Source organism: Ovis canadensis, chromosome 4 (genome assembly GCF_042477335.2).
Source record: "Ovis canadensis isolate MfBH-ARS-UI-01 breed Bighorn chromosome 4, ARS-UI_OviCan_v2, whole genome shotgun sequence".
NCBI lineage: Eukaryota > Metazoa > Chordata > Mammalia > Artiodactyla > Bovidae > Ovis > Ovis canadensis.
In genome coordinates this window covers 74130365-74150172 of record NC_091248.1, presented here as the reverse complement: position 1 = coordinate 74150172, position 19808 = coordinate 74130365, and positions in this window count along the sequence as shown.

Here is a 19808-nt window from a genome sequence, read left to right as displayed (position 1 = left end):
TCAGAACTAAAAACTTACATCTTTCTTTTCCTTCCCCCTTTCAGCAATTATTACCAATACACAACTTTTCCTAAATGTCCCAATCCCGAACAATTACTGTAACTCCCTTTCTTCTTGCCAGCCAACTTCTCAATGTTTGATTAATATGTTTGGCTTAAAATTTCTATTTCCCTTCCAGTCTTCTGCTAAAAGTATGATGTAAGACCACATATACATACACACATATACACCCATAGAGTTACAGCTGAAGTGGTTAGACTTAAAGTTCCATGGACAGAGGAGCCTGGTGGGCTACAGTCCGTGGGGGTCATGAAGCTGACACAATTGATCATGTCCAAGTGTTATTATACAAAGAAAATGGAGAAAAATAGTGGTTCAGTTCAGTTCAGTTCAGTCGCTCAGTCGTGTTCAACTCTTTGCGACCCCATGAATCGCAGCACACCAGGCCTCCCTGTCCATCACCAACTCCCGGAGTTCACCCAAACTCATGTCCATCGAGTTGGTGATGCCATCCAACCATCTCATCCTCTGTTGTCCCCTTCTCCTCCGTGTTAGTTAGACTATATTTATCTTTATCAATCTTATTTCTGAAACCCGTGGCTTCTGACCACTGAATTTATGCTTTAAAGTTAAAAGTATTGAGAAGAATAAATAAAATTTCAAGATGTATAAATTTGATAGCTAGATTCATTGCATTTTCACCTTCACACTTGTTTCCTTACTTTCACATTTCATTTCTTTAGGTTTCAAGATTTTTGTTTTCATTTTTATTGGACTTTATAATTTTTCAAAGGAAATATATTTTCTTTATTTATTGATATGTCCTTCTAAAGATTTTAAATTTTGCTCAACCTCCTACCATTATTCCAAATTGTGAGAATGATCTCAATTTTTGCTCTATGATTTAGAGGTTTGTTTCTTCCTTTTCCCATACCCTTACATTTTAATTTCATGATTTCCCCCATATTTATTTCTTTAAATTATATAGTTCACGCCCTTATTTCTAAACATTATTTTCTATTTCTACCTTCTACCTTCCTTAGTTTGGCTTCAAGTTTCTTATTTTCTCTGCTTCCATCTTTCCCACTCAACTGGTTTCTTTTTTTAAAAAATTTTTATTTTTACTTTATTTTACTTTACAATACTGTATTGGTTTTGCCATACATTGGCATGAATCCACCACGGGTGTACATGCGATCCCAAACTTGGGTATAAACATTTTCAGTTTTCTCCCATCTGCAGAAATATCCTTTCTCTTGAGACTATCAACACTTTGCACATTAACCCATTTTTCTTTCTTTAAGCCAAACATCTTATGAGTAGTCTGGCTTCACCATTACCATTTTTCCTACTTTCTCAAATTCCTTAAGTTTTTACAATCTGGTTTTATGCTCCTATCACATTACATAAATAAGTTAAAAAATAAGGAAGCAAGAAAATATATAAACAAATGCTCTTTTGGATATTATAATGAGCTCCTAATAACCAATCAATGCCATTTCTAGTCCTTGTTTCCTTTATCTCTAGAGTTGTAGGATTTGACACTATAAAATATCCCAGTTATCTCTTGACTCCTTTCCCCACTAGATTCTGCAAGTCAGTTCTAGCTTGGTTTCCTTTCTATTTCTCTGATCATGACTCAGACTTTGTCTTCCTGTCTCATATGCATCTTCAGTGGGATCAATTCTTTGGCTCTTTTTTTCTCTCTCTTTCATTTAGTTAAACAATGTTTCATTTGGTAAATGAATGCTTACTAGCACATATTATCTGCAAGAGTACTAGGGATGCCTTAGGGTACCTATGTGGTCCTATTGAGGACAATGAAAAGTTATCTTGTTCAAAGAAATCTTGAGAGACTTCTAGGGCCTTTCATTAGGTGTAAAATTTCTTTGCTGCTTTTGGCTGAGGAATTTATGATCCTTGTCAGGAAATGCAAAAAATATTCTCCAGTAGGCCTCATACATTGTCAGCTATGACTTTAGCTGAAATGGAAAAAACAGATGGTCAGATTATCTAATAGAACACAGATGCAGAGGTGTATCTGATACACAAATAAAAGACAGGTATATTTTAATGAGGTAAGAGAGAAAGATGAGAGAATATTGGGTTATAAGAGGTACTCCCTGAAAAGGCAAACCAGTGGTTTGTTCCCCTGGCTGGCCATGGAAAGACTTAACTTAAAAAACACAAAATAAATACTATAAATAAATGCATTCAACTGAATAAGCATAGCATTTTGGAAACAAGAGTTCTTTGCAGAATATACTTTCCCACTACTGTTTTTATTTTTCCTTGTGAATACTCTCATGGTTCTCAATAAATGAATCTGATTCACAAGAGACCAGCTCCCTAGTGGTGACTCATCTAATTAAGAATAATAGTAAAAATCTCCATTAAAGCCTTTACTCTAGGAAAATCATTAGGAAACAACTAGAGTGACAGGTCTTTTCTTCCCAGTTCAAGTGTTTCCTTTTACTCTCATGCATGATTATAATTACTCCTTGATATCCTACTAAATATCTCTGGATGACTATAAACTACTCTGTAATATAGATGATTTAACACAAAATGTGATTTTTGCACATCAATGGAAAATGATATAAATTTAGCCCCTGTCATTTCTAATAAATATGACCTGGAATTTGGTAGTCTTGGAAGATGTTTTTAAAAATATGTATATTTTTTTTAAATCAAAGAACTGTGATAACATAAACACTTTATTTCACAGTATTAATTGAAAACTACCAGCTTCAGAGTATTTTCTTCATTTTAAACTTGCCTACTGTTCACACTGTTTCACCATAGAGTCACCAGTGCGGTTTTACTGTTAGAAAATCTCTGTTCTGTGCGGTTCTTACTCTGATATTTATGTGGAGATTTTGAGACTGCATATGCCAGTATCCTTACCTTGGACGAGTGGTATCTCCTCACAGCCACCTCTCCTGACCATGAACACAGAGTAGCTCCACTCCACCCTGCTGCGCCTGCACAGCTGCCACTCCTTGGATGTGGGTCGGTAGGTGCCCAATATGCTACTGGAGATCAGTGGAGAAATAACTCCAGAAAGAATGAAGGGATGGAGCCAAAGCAAAAACAATACCCAGTTGTGGATGTGACTGGTAATAGAAGCAAGGTCCAATGCTGTAAAGAGCAATATTGCATAGGAACCTGGAATGTCAGGTCCATGAATCAAGGCAAACTGGAAGTGGTCAAACAGGAGATGGCAAGAGTGAACGTCGACACTCTAGGAATCAGCGAACTAAAATGGACTGGAATGGGTGAATTTAACTCAGATGACCATTATACCTACTGCTGCGGGCAGGAATCCCTTAGAAGAAATGGAGTAGCCATCATGGTCAACAAAAGAGTCCGAAATGCAGTACTTGGATGCAGTCTCAAAAACAACAGAATGATCTTTGTTCCTTTCCAAGGCAAACCATTCAATATCAGAGTAATCCAAGTCTATGCCCCAAACAGTAACGCTGAAGAAGCTGAAGTTGAATGGTTCTATGAAGACCTACAAGACCTTTCAGAACTAACACCCAAAAAAGTTGTCCTTTTCATTATAGGGGACTGGAATGCAAAAGTAGGAAGTCAAGAAACACCTGGAGTAACAGGCGAATTTGGCCTAGGAGTATGGAATGAAGCAGGGCAAAGACTAATAGAGTTTTTTCCAAGAGAACACACTAACAACACAAGAGAAGACTCTACACATGGACATCACCAAATGGTCAACACTGAAATCAGATTGATTATATTCTTTGCAGCCAAAGATGGAGAAGCTCTATACAGTCAGCAAAAACAAGACCAGGAGCTCTCTGTGGCTCAGATCATGAACTCCTTATTACCAAATTCAGGCTTAAATTGAAGTAGGGAGAACCACTAGACCATTCAAGTATGACCGAAATCAAATCCCTTATGATTATACAGTGAAAGTGAGAAATACATTTAACGGACTAGATCTGTTAGACAGAGTGCTTGATGAACTATGGATGGAGGTTTGTGACAATGTACAGGAGACAGGGATCAAGACCATCCCAATGGAAAGGAAATGCAAAAAAGCAAAGTGGCTGTCTGAGGAGGCCTTACAAATAGCTGTGAAAAGAAGTGAAGCAAAAAGCAAAGGAGAAAAAGGAAAGATATAAGCATCTGAATGCAGAGTTCCAGAGAATAGTAAGAAGAGATAAGAAAGCCTTCTTCAGCGATCAATGCAAAGAAATAGAGGCAAACAACAGAATGGGAAAGACTAGAGTTCTCTTCAAGAAAATTAGAGATACCAAGGAAACATTTCATGCAAAGATGGGCTCGATAAAGGATAGAAATAGTATGGACCTAACAGAAACAGAAGATATTAAGAAGAGGTGGCAAGAATACATAGAACTGTACAAAAAAGATCTTCATGACCAAGGTAATCAAGATGGTGTGATCACTCACATAGATCCAGACATCCTTGAATGTGAAGTCAAGTGGGCCTTAGAAAGCATCACTATGAACAAAGCTAGTGGAGGCGATGGAATTCCAGTTGAGCTATTTCAAATCCTGAAAGATGATGCTGTGAAAGTGCTGCACTCAATATGCTAGCAAATGTGGAAAACTCAGCAATGGCCACAGGACTGGAAAAGGTCAGTTTTCATTCCAATCCCAAAGAAAGGCAATGCTAAAGAATGCTCAAACTACCGAACAATTGCACTCATCTCACATGCTAGTGAAGTAATGCTCAAAATTCCCCAAGCCAGGCTTCAGCAATTTGGGAACTGTGAACTTTGAGATGTTCAAGCTGGTTTTAGAAAACACAGAGGAACCAGAGATCAAATTGCCAACATCCACTGGATCATGGAAAAAGCAAGAGAGTTCCAGAAAAACATCTATTTCTGCTTTATTGACTATGCCAACGCCTTTGACTGTGTGGATCACAATAAACTGTGGAAAATTCTGAAAGAGATGGGAATACCAGACCATCTGACCTGCCTCTTGAGAAACCTATATGTGGGTCAGGAAGCAACAGTTAGAACTGGACATGGAACAACAGACTGGTTCCAAATAGGAAAAGGAGTACGTCAAGGCTGTATACTGTCACCCTGCTTATTTAACTTATATGCAAAGTACATCATGAGAAACACTGGGCTGGAAGAAGCACAAGCTGGAATCAAGATTGCTGGGAGAAATAACAATAACCTCAGATATGCAGATGACACCACCCTCATGGCAGAAAGTGAAGAGGAACTAAAAAGCCTCTTGATGAAGGTGAAAGAGGAGAGTGACAAAGTTGGCTTAAAGCTCAACATTCAGAAAATGAAGATCATGCATCTGGTCCCATCACTTCATGGGAAATAGATGGGGAAACAGTGGAAACAGTGTCAGACTTTATTTTGGGGGGCTCCAAAGTCACTGCAGATTATGATTGCAGCCATGAAATTAAAAGATGCCTATTCCTTAAAAGGAAAGTTATGACCAACATAGACAGCATGTTAAAAAGCAGAGACATTACTTTGCCAACAAAGGTCCATCTCGTCAAGGCTATGGTTTTTCCAGTGGTCATGTGTGGATGTGATATTTGGACTGTGAAGAAAGCTGAGTGTTGAAGAATTGTTGCTTTGAACTGTGGTGTTGGAGAAGACTCTTGAGAGTCCCTTGGACTGCAAGGAGACCCAACCGATACACCCTAAGGAGATCAGTCCTGGGTGTTCATTGGAAGGACTGATGCTAAAGCTGAAACTCCAATACTTTGGCCTCCTCATGCAAAGAGTTCTCTCACTGGAAAAGACTCTGAATCTGGGAGAGATTGGGGGCAGGAGGAGAAGGGGACAACAGAGGATGAGATGGCTGTATGACATCACCAACTCGATGGACATGAGTTTGAGTGAACTCTGGGTGTTGGTGATAGACAAGGAGACCTGGCATGCTGTGATTCATGGGGTCACAAAGAATCAGACATGACTGTGTAACTGACCTGACTGACTGATCCCAGCATCTGCCTCTTTGACTATATGCATATGAATTTTTTAATATAACTTTATTTATTTTATTTGGAGGTTAATTACTTTACAATATTGTATTGGTTTTGCCATACATCAACATGAATCTGTCACAGGTGTACACGTGTTCCCCATCCTGAACCCCCTTCCCACCTCCCTCCCTGTACCATCCCTCTGGGTCATCCCAGTGCACCAGGCCCAAGCATCCTGTATCCTGCATTGAACCTGGACTGGTGGTTCATTTCATATATGATATGATACATGTTTCAATGCCATTCTCCCAAATCATCCCACCTTCTCCCTCTTCCAGAGTCAAACAGACTGTTATATACATCTGTGTCTCTTTTGCTGTCTTGCATACAGGGTTATCATTACCATCTTTCTAAATTCAATATATATGCATTAGTATACTGTACTGGTGTTTTTCTTTCTGGCTTACTTCACTCTGTAGAATAGGCTTCAGTTTCATCCACCTCATTAGAACTGATTCAAATGTATTCTTTTTTAATGGCTGAGTAATACTCCATTGTGTATATGTACCACAGCTTTCTCATCCATTCATCTGCTGATGGACATCTAGGTTGCTTCCATGTCCTGGCTATTATAAACAGTGCTGCGATGAACACTGGGGTACACGAGTCTCTTTCAATTCTGGTTTCCTTGGTGTGAATGCCCAGCAGTGGGATTGCTGGGTCATAAGGTAGTCCTATTTCCAGTTTTTTAAGGAATCTCCACACTGTTCTCCATAGTGGCTGTACTAGTTTGCATTCCCTCCAACAGTGTAAGAGGGTTCCCTTTTCTCCACACCTTCTCCAGCATTTATTGCTTGCAGACTTTTGGATCGCAGCCATTCTGACTGGTGTGAAATGGTACCTCATTGTGGTCTTGATTTGCATTTCTCTGATAATGAGTGATGTTGAGCATCTTCTCATGTGTTTGTTAGCCATCTGTATGTCTTCTTTGGAGAAATGTCTGTTTAGTTCTTTGGCCCATTTTTTGATTGGGTTTTTTATTTTTCTGGAATTGAACTGTAAGAGTTGCTCGTATATTTTTGAGATTAGTTGTTTGTCAGTTGCTTCCTTTGCTATTATTTTCTCCCATTCTGAAGGCTGTCTTTTCATCTTGCTTAGAGTTTCCTTTGTTGTACAGAAGCTTTTAAGTTTAATTAGGTCCCATTTGTTTATTTTTGCTTTTATTTCCAGTATTCTGGGAGGTTGGTCATAGAGGATCCTGCTGTGATTTATGTCAAAGAGTGTTTTGCCCATGTTCTCCTCTAGGAGTTTTATAGTTTCTGGTCTTATGTTTAGATCTTTAATACAGTTTGAATTTGTTTTTGTGTATGGTGTTAGAAAGTGTTCTAGTTTCATTCTTTTACAAGTGGTTGACCAGTTTTCTCAGGACCACTTGTTAAAGAGATTGTCTTTTCTCTATTGTATATTCTTGCCTCCTTTGTCAAAGATAAGGTGTCCATAGGTGTGTGGATTTGTCTCTAGGCTTCCTATTTTGTTCCATTGATCTATATTTCTGTCTTTGTGCCAGTACCATACTGTATGTTTTGATGACTGTGACTTTGTAGTAGAGCCTGAAGTCAGGCAGGTTTTTTCCAGTTCCATTCTTCTTTCTCAAGATTGCTTTGGCTATTCGAGGTTTTTTGTATTTACATACAAATTGTGAAATTATTTGTTCCAGCTCTGTGAAAAATACCTCTGGTGGCTTGATAGGGATTGGATTGAATCAATAGATTGCTTTGGGTAGTATACTCATTTTCACTATATTGATTCTTATGATCCATGAACATGGTATATTTCTCCATCTATTAGTGTCCACTTTGATTTCTTTCACTAGTGTTTTATAGTTTTCTATATATATAGGTCTTTAGTTTCTTTAGGTAGATATATTCCTAAGTATTTTATTCTTTTCATTGCAATGGTGAATGGAATTGTTTCCTTAATTTCTCTTTCTATTTTCTCATTATTAGTGTATAGGAATGCAAGGGATTTCTGTGTATTGATTTTATATCCTGAAACTTTATTATATTCATTGATTAGCTCTAGTAATTTTCTGGTGGAGTCTTTAGGGTTTTCTATGTAGAGGATACAATAGACCAGTTAGACCTAATTGATATCTATAGGACATTTTGCCCCAAAACAATTAATTTCACCTTTTTCTCAAGAGCACGCAGAACCTTCTCCAGGATAGATCACATCCTGGACCATAAATCTAGCCTTGGTAAATTTAAAAAAAAACTGAAATCTTTCCAAGCATCTTCTCTGAGCACAATGCAGTCAGATTAGATTTCAATTACAGGAGAAATTCTATTAGAAATTCCAACATATGGAGGCTGAACAACATGCTGCTGAATAACCAACAAATCACAGAAAAAAATCAAAAAAGAAATCAAAATATGCATAGAAATGAATGAAAATGAAAACACACCAACTCCAAACCTGTGGGACACTGTAAAAGCAGTGCTAAGGGGAAGGTTCATAGCAACACAGGCATACCTCAAGAAACAAGAAAAAAGTCAAATAAATAACCTAACTCTATACCTAAAGCAACTAGAATAGGAAGAAATGAAGAACCCCATGGTTAGGAGAAGGAAAGAAATCTTAAAAATTAAGGCAGAAATAAATGCAAAAGAAACAAAAGAGACCATAGCAACAATTAACAAAACCAAAAGCTGGTTGTTTGAAAGGATAAATAAAATTGACAAACCATTAGCCAGACTCATCAAGAAACAAAGGGAGAAAAAATCAAATCAACAAAATTAGAAATGAAAATGGAGAGATCACAACAGACAATACAGAAATACAAAGGATCATAAGAGACTACTATCAGCAATTATATGCCAGTAAAATGGACAACTTGGAAGAAATGGACAAATTCTTAGAAAAGTACAACTTTCCAAAACTGAACCAAGAAGAAATAGAAAATCTTAACAGACCAATCACAAGCACAGAAGTTGAAACTGTAATCAGAAATCTTCCAGCAAACAAAAGCCCAGGTCCAGACAGCTTTACAGCTGAATTCTACCAAAAATTTAGAGAAGAGCTAACACCTATCCTACTCAAACTCTTCTAGAAAATTGCAGAGGAAGGTAAACTTCCAAACTCATTCCCTGAGGCCACCATCACCCTAATACTAAAACCTGAAAAATATGCCACAAAAATGAAGAACTACAGGCCAATATCACTGATGAACATAGATACAAAAATCCTTTACAAAATTCTAGCAATCAGAATCTAACAATACATTAAAAAGATCATACACCATGACCAAGTGGGCTTTATCCCAGGGATGCAAGGATTCTTCAATATCCACAAATCAGTCAATGTAATACACCAAATTAACAAATTGAAAAATAAAAGCCGTATGATTATCTCAATAGATGCAGAGAAAGCCTTTGACAAAATTCAACATCCATTTATGATAAAAACTCTCCAGAAAGCAGGAATAGAAGGAACATACCTCAACATAATAAAAGCTATGTATGACAAACCCACAGCAAACATTATCCTCAATGGTGAAAAATTGAAAGCATTTCCCCGAAAGTCAGGAATAAGACAAGGGTGCCCACTCTCACTGCTACTATTCAACATAGTTTTGGAAGTTTTAGTCACAGCAATCAGAGCAGAAAAAGAAATAAAAGGAATCCAAATTGGAAAAGAAGAAGTAAAACTCTCACTGTTTGCAGATGCATATGAAATTTAATAGAACCTAGTCAGTCCTTACCAAAGTGACAATTTATCTTCTGCTTTCTATATTTAAGGAGAGTAACGTGTTTGAGAAATCTGTATGCAGGTCAGGAAGCAACAGTTAGAACTGGACATGAAACAACAGACTGGTTCCAAATAGGAAAAGGAGTACATCAAGGCTATATATTGTCACCCTGCTTATTTAACTTCTATGCAGAGTACATCATGAGAAATGCTGGACTGGAAGAAACACAAGCTGAAATCAAGATTGCCGGGAGAAATATCAATAACCTCAGATATGCAGATGACACCACCCTTATGGCAGAAAGTGAAGAGGAACTAAAAAGTCTCTTGATGAAAGTGAAAGTGGAGAGTGAAAAAGTTGGCTTAAAGCTCAACATTCAGAAAACGAAGATCATGGCATCCGGTCCCATCACTTAATGGGAAATAGAGGGGGGAACAGTGGAAACAGTGTCGGACTTTATTTTTTTGGGCTCCAAAATCACTGCAGATGGTGACTGCAGCCATGAAATTAAAAGATGCTTACTCCTTGGAAGAAAAGTTATGACCAGCCTAGATAGCATATTCAAAAACAGAGACATACTTTGCCGACTAAGGTCCATCTAGTCCATGATTTTTCCTGTGGTCATGTATGGATGTGAGAGTTGGACTGTGAAGAAAGCTGAGCGCCGAAGTATTGATGCTTTTGAACTGTGGTGTTGGAGAAGACTCTTGAGAGTCCCTTGAACTACAAGGAGATCCAACCCATCTATTCTGAAGGAGATCTACCCTGGGATTTCTTTGGAAGGAATGTTGCTAAAGCTGAAACTCTAGTACTTTGGCCACCTCATGCGAAGAGTTGACTCATTGGAAAAGACTCTGATGCTGGGAGGGATTGGGGGCAGGAGGAGAAGGGGACGACTGAGGATGAGGTGGCTGGGTGGCATCACTGACTCAATGGACGTGAGTCTGTGTGAACTCTGGGAGTTGGTGATGGACAGGAAGGCCTGGCGTGCTGCAATTCATGGGGGTCACAAAGAGTCTGACATGACTGAGCGACTGAAATGAACTGAACTGAATGCATTTGAAGAACATCAATAAATAAAGAGCCTTCCTGAACAATCACAAGGATATTGATTATTTAAGGACTAGTCATAAAAGTACTCCTAAAAGAACAAATGTTTTAGCAGTGCCAGTAAAACCAGCAAGGATTAGTTTGCAGATGATGCTACTTCTGGCATTTGTGGTTCTGTGATGACTATAACTTCTGTTCATATACCTTTGCCAAGACAGCACTTTCTCTATGCCAACCACTTGGATGTCCAGAGCTTCCTAGAATAAACTGGGTAGCCTCTATGCTCCTAATTTTCTCACTTTCCTTCTATCCCCAATTTACTGTTTTTTGTGAGAGTCTTTCTTTCTGTGGGAGAGAAGTATGAATTTGTGGCACTTGTATGATGACTGTTAAAAGGACATCACAGTTTCCAAATAACATTCATGGATTTGGCTTCAACCACTTAAAGGAGTTTCAGGTATTATCATAGGTTAGTAAGAGAGATGCTTTGGGCATGGGATCTTTCTTATCACTTTTGATTTTGAATTTCCAAATTTTTAAAGACATTTAGACACTGATTTGAAGACATAAAATAATTTAATGCTTTTTGAAAACCTTTTATGTAAGTCATAAGGACTACAGTGTGAGTTTTTATATGTTAAACTTTATTGAGTTGTAATTGACATTCAATAAAAGGCACGTGTTTAAAGTGAACAACTTGATAAGTTCTGACGCATCTGTATACCCATAAAATCATCATCACTGTCAAGATAGTGAACATATCCATTCCCCATTGTTTTCTCATGCTTCTTTATATAAAACTCTATTTTTTCGCTATCCTATCATTTCTGTCCTACCTCCCACCCACAACCAAATAGTCACTGGCTTGAAAAGCTAAAAGTTTTTCAAACCAGACTATCTTTTGTGGTCAACACACTTAAAAAAAATAATGAGAATCTCAACACAAGTGTACCATTTAAAATTGAATAATTTGTCCTCATCAAATTGGTTATATCTGGGTCTGCCATTCATGAGAAGGGTTATTCTAGAGCACCCCTATGAATGGTACTGTGAATGGTGATTTCAACAGTTTAGTGGTAAAAAGAAATGGGAAGAAAAAAGAATTGCTGCTGACCCTAAAGCTTGCATCATAGTTTCTCCTGGTGTTTGCAATTCTGGCTGTGCATTAGAATTGCTCAGGGAGCTTTAAAAATGTAGAGGCCTGGGTCCCATTTGAGCCTAGTTAAATTAGAATCTTTGGAAGGGGCTGAGTCTTTGGATTCATAAGTAGTATTTAAAACTTCTCAGATGATTCTGATATGCAGTATGAGTTTAGAATCATTGCTGATGTTTTACTCATAACTTAGTGTTCTTTTTCAAGAAGTAATTTCACGTTTCATTTTCTTTAGAAGTTCACTCAGAATTGGTCATTCTGTATTACTATTTTCTCCTAGGGAGTTGTCTTGCTCTGGTCAAAAAGTGTTTCCTCAAGAGAAAGTAAGTGGTTGTTGCTTATAAATGATTGTGATTTATCCTCCTGCTTTATGTCTTTGTTGTTCAGTTGCCAAGTTATGTCTGACTCTTTGCGACCCCATGGACTGCAGCATACCAGGCCTCTCTGTCACTCACCATCTCCCAAAGTTTGCCCAAGTTCATGTCCATTGCATCAGTGATGCCATCCAGTCATCTCATCCTCTGATGCTTTAGCATCAGTCCTTCCAACAAGTATTCAGGGTTAATTTCCCTTAAGATTGACTGGTTTGATCTCCTTGCTGTCCAAGGGACTCTCAGGAGTCTTCTCCAGCACCACAGATCAAAGGCATCAATTCTTTGGTGCTCTGCCTTCTTCAGCATTATAAGAAGCTACACATTCTAATCAAATTCTACTGTGTTCTATGATCAATTTTACCTTTCATTTACCATTTTCTATTTCAATATGCATGAGGGACCACAGAAAAATCTGAAATGTTTAGGAATCAAGCTACTTCCCCCTTCCCTCTTGGCTCTTCTCCCTCTTTTCAGTCTCCTACTTCTTAAAGTGGCTCATGGCTCTTCATTCTGTCTCATCCCTGGGTCTTTCCTCTCTGCTGTCATACTTATCCTTCATGCCAGGAAAAAAATCCCTACCCTTTTTTCTATTTTTAATGTCTACCAGTTGCTAGATATCTTTTCAAATACATATATTTATGTCAACGCTGCCAATATCTAAATATGGTATCTCAGGAAAGCTACTATTATATTAATTTCAGCCTTTCACTGATGATGCCAGGACCTAAAGAACTAACTTGTTTAATCATACCTTTTATTTATTTTTTATTGAAGTATAGTTGATTGATAATGTTGTATTAGTTTCTTGTGTACAGCAAAGTGATTCAGTTATACACATCATATATATCTTTTATATCACATATATATCATATATATATCATATCATGTATATATCATATCATATATATCATATCATATATACATATATCTTTTTCAGATATTTTCCATTATTGTTTACTACAAAATACTGAACATAGTACCCTGTGCTATACAGTAGGACCTTTTGTTTATCTATTTTATATATAGTAGTTTGTGTCTGCTAAAGCCGAAATTCCAATACTTTGGCCACCTGATGCAAAGAGCCAAATCATTAGAAAAGTCCCTGATGCTGGGAAAGATTGAGGGCAGGAGGAGAAGGGAATGGCAGAAAATGAGATGGTTGGATGGCATCACTGACTCGATGGACTTGAGTTTGAGCAGGTTCTGGGAGATGATGAAGGATAAGGATACCTGGCGTGCTGCAGTCCATGGGGTCACAAAGAATCGGACATGACTTAGTGGCTGAACAACAAATATCTGCTAATCCCAAACTCCTGATTTATCCCTTCCTCCCCCATCCCCACTTTCTACTTTGGGAACCATAAATTTGTTTTCCAGACCTAACTGTATAGTGGGAACTTCCTGTGTTGTGGTTCAGGCTGGTGGGCGTAAAATTTGAGGACAGGTATGCCAGCCTGTGGCTTCCATATCATACCATGGATCAGACTTACCTTGTACCTCTGCAAACAAACAAACAAATAAAATATACTACTCTGTTGATATCATCACCTTCTCAGGATGTTAAGGGACTTTGGTGTGCCTGTCTCTGAGAAAAAGAAAGATCTGAGTGATACTGAAGCACTGATCCTTCACTATGAATTAATGATACAATGCCATTTTTCCAAAGTACTTCTCTGACTGTGGTGCAACAGGAAAACATCTCTGCTCAATAACCCTTGAATACCAACTTCCATTTGTGAGGTTAGTGGGTGTTTTGGCAGATTGGGCTCTAAATTAAAGATGTAGAGATGGATTTTTCTCAAAGGATTTTAGAATTTTGTGGATTTTTTCCCCTCTCATCTCTGTTTAGCTTCAGATATTTCTTAAATGCAGTTTGTAGAAAAAAGGCATCTCATTATTGTATATCATTCATGATAGATTATATCAGAAGGATTTTTATTGTCCATATTACATCCTCACTTCTAGAAGTCAAAACTGCATTTAAAGTAATCCAGCGAAAGGTAACTGCAATATTATATGTTTATGAATCACAAGCTAGTCTTTTATATTTGCCTTGTTTCTTTCAGGATAATTTTATTAGCACATATAAAAGTAGCTAAGAGGTAAAACACTCTTATTTTGTTTATATGTAACTTGGGAAACATTTTTACTGCTGACCATAAATTGAAAAACTGTGGTAACCATGATTAAATCAGTTTAACATGGAAATGTTTTTTGGGCACCTGTGACATACATAGCACTCTGATAAAGATGTGGATATATAATACATTATACCTAATTGGTATGATTAAGTTAAAATGTATTAGGGGAAAATGTGGATACAATTATGATTGGAATAAACCTTTGTTATGATTTGTTGTTTAATTGCTAAGTTATGTATAACTCTTTTGAAACCCCATGAACTGTAGCCCACCAGGCTCCTCTGTCCATAAGAATTCCCTGGCAAAAATACTGGAGAGGGCTGCCATTTCCTTCTCCAGGGTATCTTCCTGACCCAGGGATTGAAATGGGTCTCCTACCAGAGCCACAGTAGAACTAATAATTTTTTGTGTATTTAGCGTCAGTAAAATTTCCACAAACTCAAGCACTTAAGGAAGCTTTCAAAATGCCTTATTTGTCAATGGGAGTAAAAGGAATAAAACCAGAAAAAGATGATATAAAAGTAAAGGCACCTGGGCAAGCTTATAGCTACCTAGTACTCTTGGGTAATTGATGAGCAATGGCTTTAAGTTTCTTGAGAGCTAAAGGCCTCACAATTTTTATTTTCTTGTGAAAGAAAAGACTCAATTTATCTATGAGACAAAGATATTTTTATGACAGGGCACTAAAACAGAAATATATCTCAAAGTTCTCAGTAGAGTGAATATCATACTGGCTAATAAAATCAACCACAGTCTTATAAACAGCAGGAAAAGTAAGTCGACAAAAATGATTCTAGATTATGACCATCCATCTAAGGGACTAAGGGCACTGTTTACACTAAAGAAAGATTTATATCAAGAGTTGAGTTCATATTATACAGACATTTTTCAGTTAAAATTATATCATAAAATATTACACATATTTGAAATAAATTTAAACAAGTAAATTTATCCCTTTTCTTTTCTTCTCAACCCTCAGTTGTATATCATGTAAGTAATCTTTTTAACCCTATAGGTTTATACTTCTGGCAGTTAGCCTCAAAACACTAAATACTGTTCTCATACAGCTATTTATTCATTCAATAATTTGGATAAAATCTAATATCTTCTCACTATGACAGAAGAGATTTACTATCCCCTCTCTTCCTCTTCTTCCAATTTGATTTGTTAATCACTAATTTTTATTTCTGCTACATAATTAGAAGAACTAACACTAAAATTTGTGAATCACTAATACTAGACTCCTGTAACTTATAATATTGTACAGCAACTATACTTCAATTAAAATAACACTAACCCTTGATTCTTTAGATCAATATATATTGGAGTGTCTCTTGAATCTCAACAATACAAAGTGAGGAATTTGGACTTTCTACTCATCTGTCAAATTCTGCCATAAACTCCAGTTCTATCGTTACGGCATTACTTACACATTGGCAAGAAAATATTTTCTTAGGCCACTAAACCAGTGCTGCTAGAAGAAACTGTTCCAAGTGTCATGATAAAATTCACTTTTTTCACACCATAGCAACTGCCAAAATTATGCCATATTTTACATTTGTTCATTGTTGAATCATGAGTTTAATACACAGCCTTTTGCTTTCCTAATTGTCTTTTCTTTTCCTTTGTCAAATATCCCTTCATTTTATCATTAAGATCCTACATAGTTTATGTAATCCCAGTCATATCTACTTTCTTCTTGAAGAGTATCTTTGATCTCTCTGACTTTCTGTTCTAACAAAGAAAAACTGCTTTCTAAAACACTTGCTCCACTGTCACACTGAGACTTCTTTTTAATGTATTCTGGATAGTTATTTTGATTCCCAATACTTCCCTTTTTTTGGATCTTCTTTTCATTTTGTTGGCATTCTCCTATTTCTTTTTTGGAAATGAGCCTGGGAAATAATGTGTTGTCTTTTGCTTATCTATAAAGTCTTAATTTGCCTTCAAATTTGTTTCAGCTATGTATGAAAATCTAGGTTTAAATAATTTTGGCTCAAAATGTTGAAAGCTTTTCTTAATTGTCTCAATTGTCATCTCATGTTCAGTGAGCTTTGCCAATTAATGACTGAATTCTGCAGTGCCAGCTTTTACTTTAGAGTTTCTTTAAATTGTACCATCTAGTATTTGACATACTGTTGAGAGGAAACACATCTGTAGAACTTTAGAATCAGATTTACATTTTCTCTTAAAGAAAAGGCCAAACAATAATTAACCTTTTCTGTTTTTCAGAAAGGAGTTTAAGTTATAATCAGGCAGTTTCCAAGTGTTTCCTGAGATCTCTCAGTCATGTGTCCCATAATGTGGAAAATTCTCAATGTTTTTAAGAAATACAATTATACACCTGAAGCAATTCAAATAGTTGAAAGCATTTCCTTCTTTGGACTTGATACTTTATCATAAGATGTTTGAATTTGTTAATGTTAGCTAATTCTGAAGCCAACTCTAGGAGTGACAAGAAACGCCCTATAAGAAAAAAATTAACCTAAACAAAAGTGTACATGCCTGAATTAGTAAGTGAGCACCAAAAAAGCCAGTTAATGTGTTTTATCCTTAAAATGTCCTATTCTTTGTTCTTTTACAGTAATATTCTTTTACAGCAGTGTTTTCTTGTCATTTTGTTTCACTCTTTGAGAACTTCCCTAGCTAAAACTATTTCCTGACTCTGACTCTTTGTTAACTTCAGTCACTCAGTTGGCCAACTCCTGCCTTTGAAATCCAACTGCTAAAGCTGCATCTTGGAGAAGGAAATGGCAACCCACTCCATTATTCTTGCCTGGAAAATCCCATGGACAGAGGAGCCTGGCGGGCTACAGTCCATGGGGTCCCAACAAGTTGGACACGACTGACCACGCAGGCAAAGTCATGTGTTATCTTAGCACTGAGTACTCCCGACTCATCAGAGAACCAAAAGGAAACATGAGGATTTCTAATGGCTTCTAAGCCATTAGAGGAGACCATCAAGTATCATAAAAATCTACAATTCAGAAGCTAGCAGAAACTTTCAGTATTCTCTAGGCCCTTTTCTGAAGGAATTGAATCACAGCAAAGTTTGCAATGTCTTAAAGTTACAGGATTCATTAGATGGGACTACTGAATGTAGTTTTGCAGATATGCACAGCAAATTCTAGGAGGTGACTCTCACTTCTGTAGGCTACAAAAATACCACCCATGGACTTGTTCAGTGTTGTTTGGATCTTCTCAGCAGTTGAATCAATGGCAGAAGCCAGGTGACCCCACCCTTAGCTCAATGCTCTTTTCATTCCACTGTGATACTGATACACAATGAAATATATATACACGTACTTGAATGTGAGTTTGTGATCTTTTGGGCTTTCAGAGCCTAACTTTGGTAATTATAAAAACCCTTATGACATTTTAAATGTATAAAGGATAAAAGATTATAAGCTAGGCTCTCTTAAAATGTTGATGTACCAAAAGGTTTCAGAATGAACTGAAGGGCTTATTGGAATATAAAGCCAACTTATTATTTGTGATAAAATTTGAATGTAAATAGAGTTAAGGCTAGGATGACAATAAAAATATTATGTAAGCACTTTGTTGTAGTAACTTTTTCTTCATTAAAGCATGAAAGAGACTAAGATGTGAGGAAAATCTGTCAGACCAACATGACAGCAGCCCCTCAAATACATGCCAAGTTGACAATTTTGGATTTTTAAGGTGATATTGACATCAAACATTTACTCTACTTTTAGAATTAAGACAAACATAGAGAATAGTTCAGATAAAACATATATAAAAATATACGTCAGATCAAACATATTGCATAAAGTTTTTCTTTGGTCCTATGGTGCTGGCACAGAATATGCTCTGTGATATGCCAGAATGTGATATTGACGGTGGTTGACAGAAGCTGTCCGCATCAGGCTATTGTCAAAAGTATACTGTGGACATAGAGCTAGATCAAGGGTAGTTAGCAGGCAGGAGCTGTTCTCTGACCTAAAATTTTTTTTTAAGTATTTTTTTTTTTAGGTAAACTGCTTTGCTTCCTCTATCCTTTTATAGCTTCTCACTTTTTAGCTTTTCAACTTCTCTACTAATGTAAGAGGAAAAGAAACAGAAAACTTTTCTCCTATCTATGAGTGTTCTTTTTCTCTCTTTCATCCTTGTGAATTTCACAAAGCCTCCTCTGATTATGTGGAAAAGAGGTGTGAAGTTTTTTCTTCAAACACACCTATGCTAAAAAAACTAAAAATATACTCAGCAGAATATATCTGTTCGAAATACACTTGAGAATATTCATTTGGTGGCAAAAGTACTTGTTTTCCATTTTTTATATCTTAACTATATGCCAAGCCATTTAAAATCATTATGGCTTGGAGTTCATAATTGTAGGGGAATAAGAATTTTTTACTTGATCCAATGAATTCGCACTGAGATCAGAGTCCTAAAGAGACATTTGGCCATTTGTATAAAGAAGCGGGCAGTTTGGTTTCTATAAAGATTAAGTAGACTCTGTCCTCTCTGTTTTAAAGCAGTATTTTAAAATTTTGGCAGCAAATATATGAAGATCTTCTTTTGGTTCATTCCTGACAAATGCATTTTTCTACCCAGTCAGAAAGTCATGCATATTAAAAGGCTTTTCATTTACTTTTGTTTTTCCTAAAAAGATGTAGGTTTGGTTTGCTCAAAACTATCTTCTATTTGTCCATTTTATCTGCAAGTGCTTTTTTTAAAAAAAAAAAACTTTCTCAAGGACCTTGACTGATGTTAAGTACAAACTGTGAATAATTTTTTAAAAAATTTCTTTGTTCTCCAGAGTGTTAAGAGATTAATATGGTAGTAGAAGAACAGTATACTTGTATGTTTGTAATTGGCCCTTATTGTTAAGATCTCTTTGGTGACACTATTCTCTAACTAGAGTGTCTTGAAAAGAGAAATATTAAAGAACTTGTGAATTTTTAGGGCAAGATAATTTTCATTCTGAAAGTTACCAGCACATGCTCAAGAATTTCTGTCTGCTAGCCTAGGGCTATGGAACGTCCTCTCTTTTCAATTGAGGACAACCACTGAATTAGCCTCCTTTTATGTTCTGTAGGTTTAAAGCTCTTTTATTTCAAAAGGCCTTTGGCATGGTACACTGACTTTATGTTTGATTTTTATTACTGATTTTAATTGCTTCTGCAGTTGTATATATTTTTGGTACTCTAACTATATTGTTCCTTGTAAAATACCTGAAGTATTTTCTAAGAGCCAGATATTTTATGAATTGTTTTCCATGTGTAATTAAATAATACATAATCTTTATGTTACAGACTCTAGCTTCCTAAAAATTTTAAAGTAAATGCAAGGCATATGTTATAGATTTGAGAAAAAAAATATTTAAGTAACAAATCTTTTTCTCAAATATTCTCTGCCACAGAGTTGATGGAAG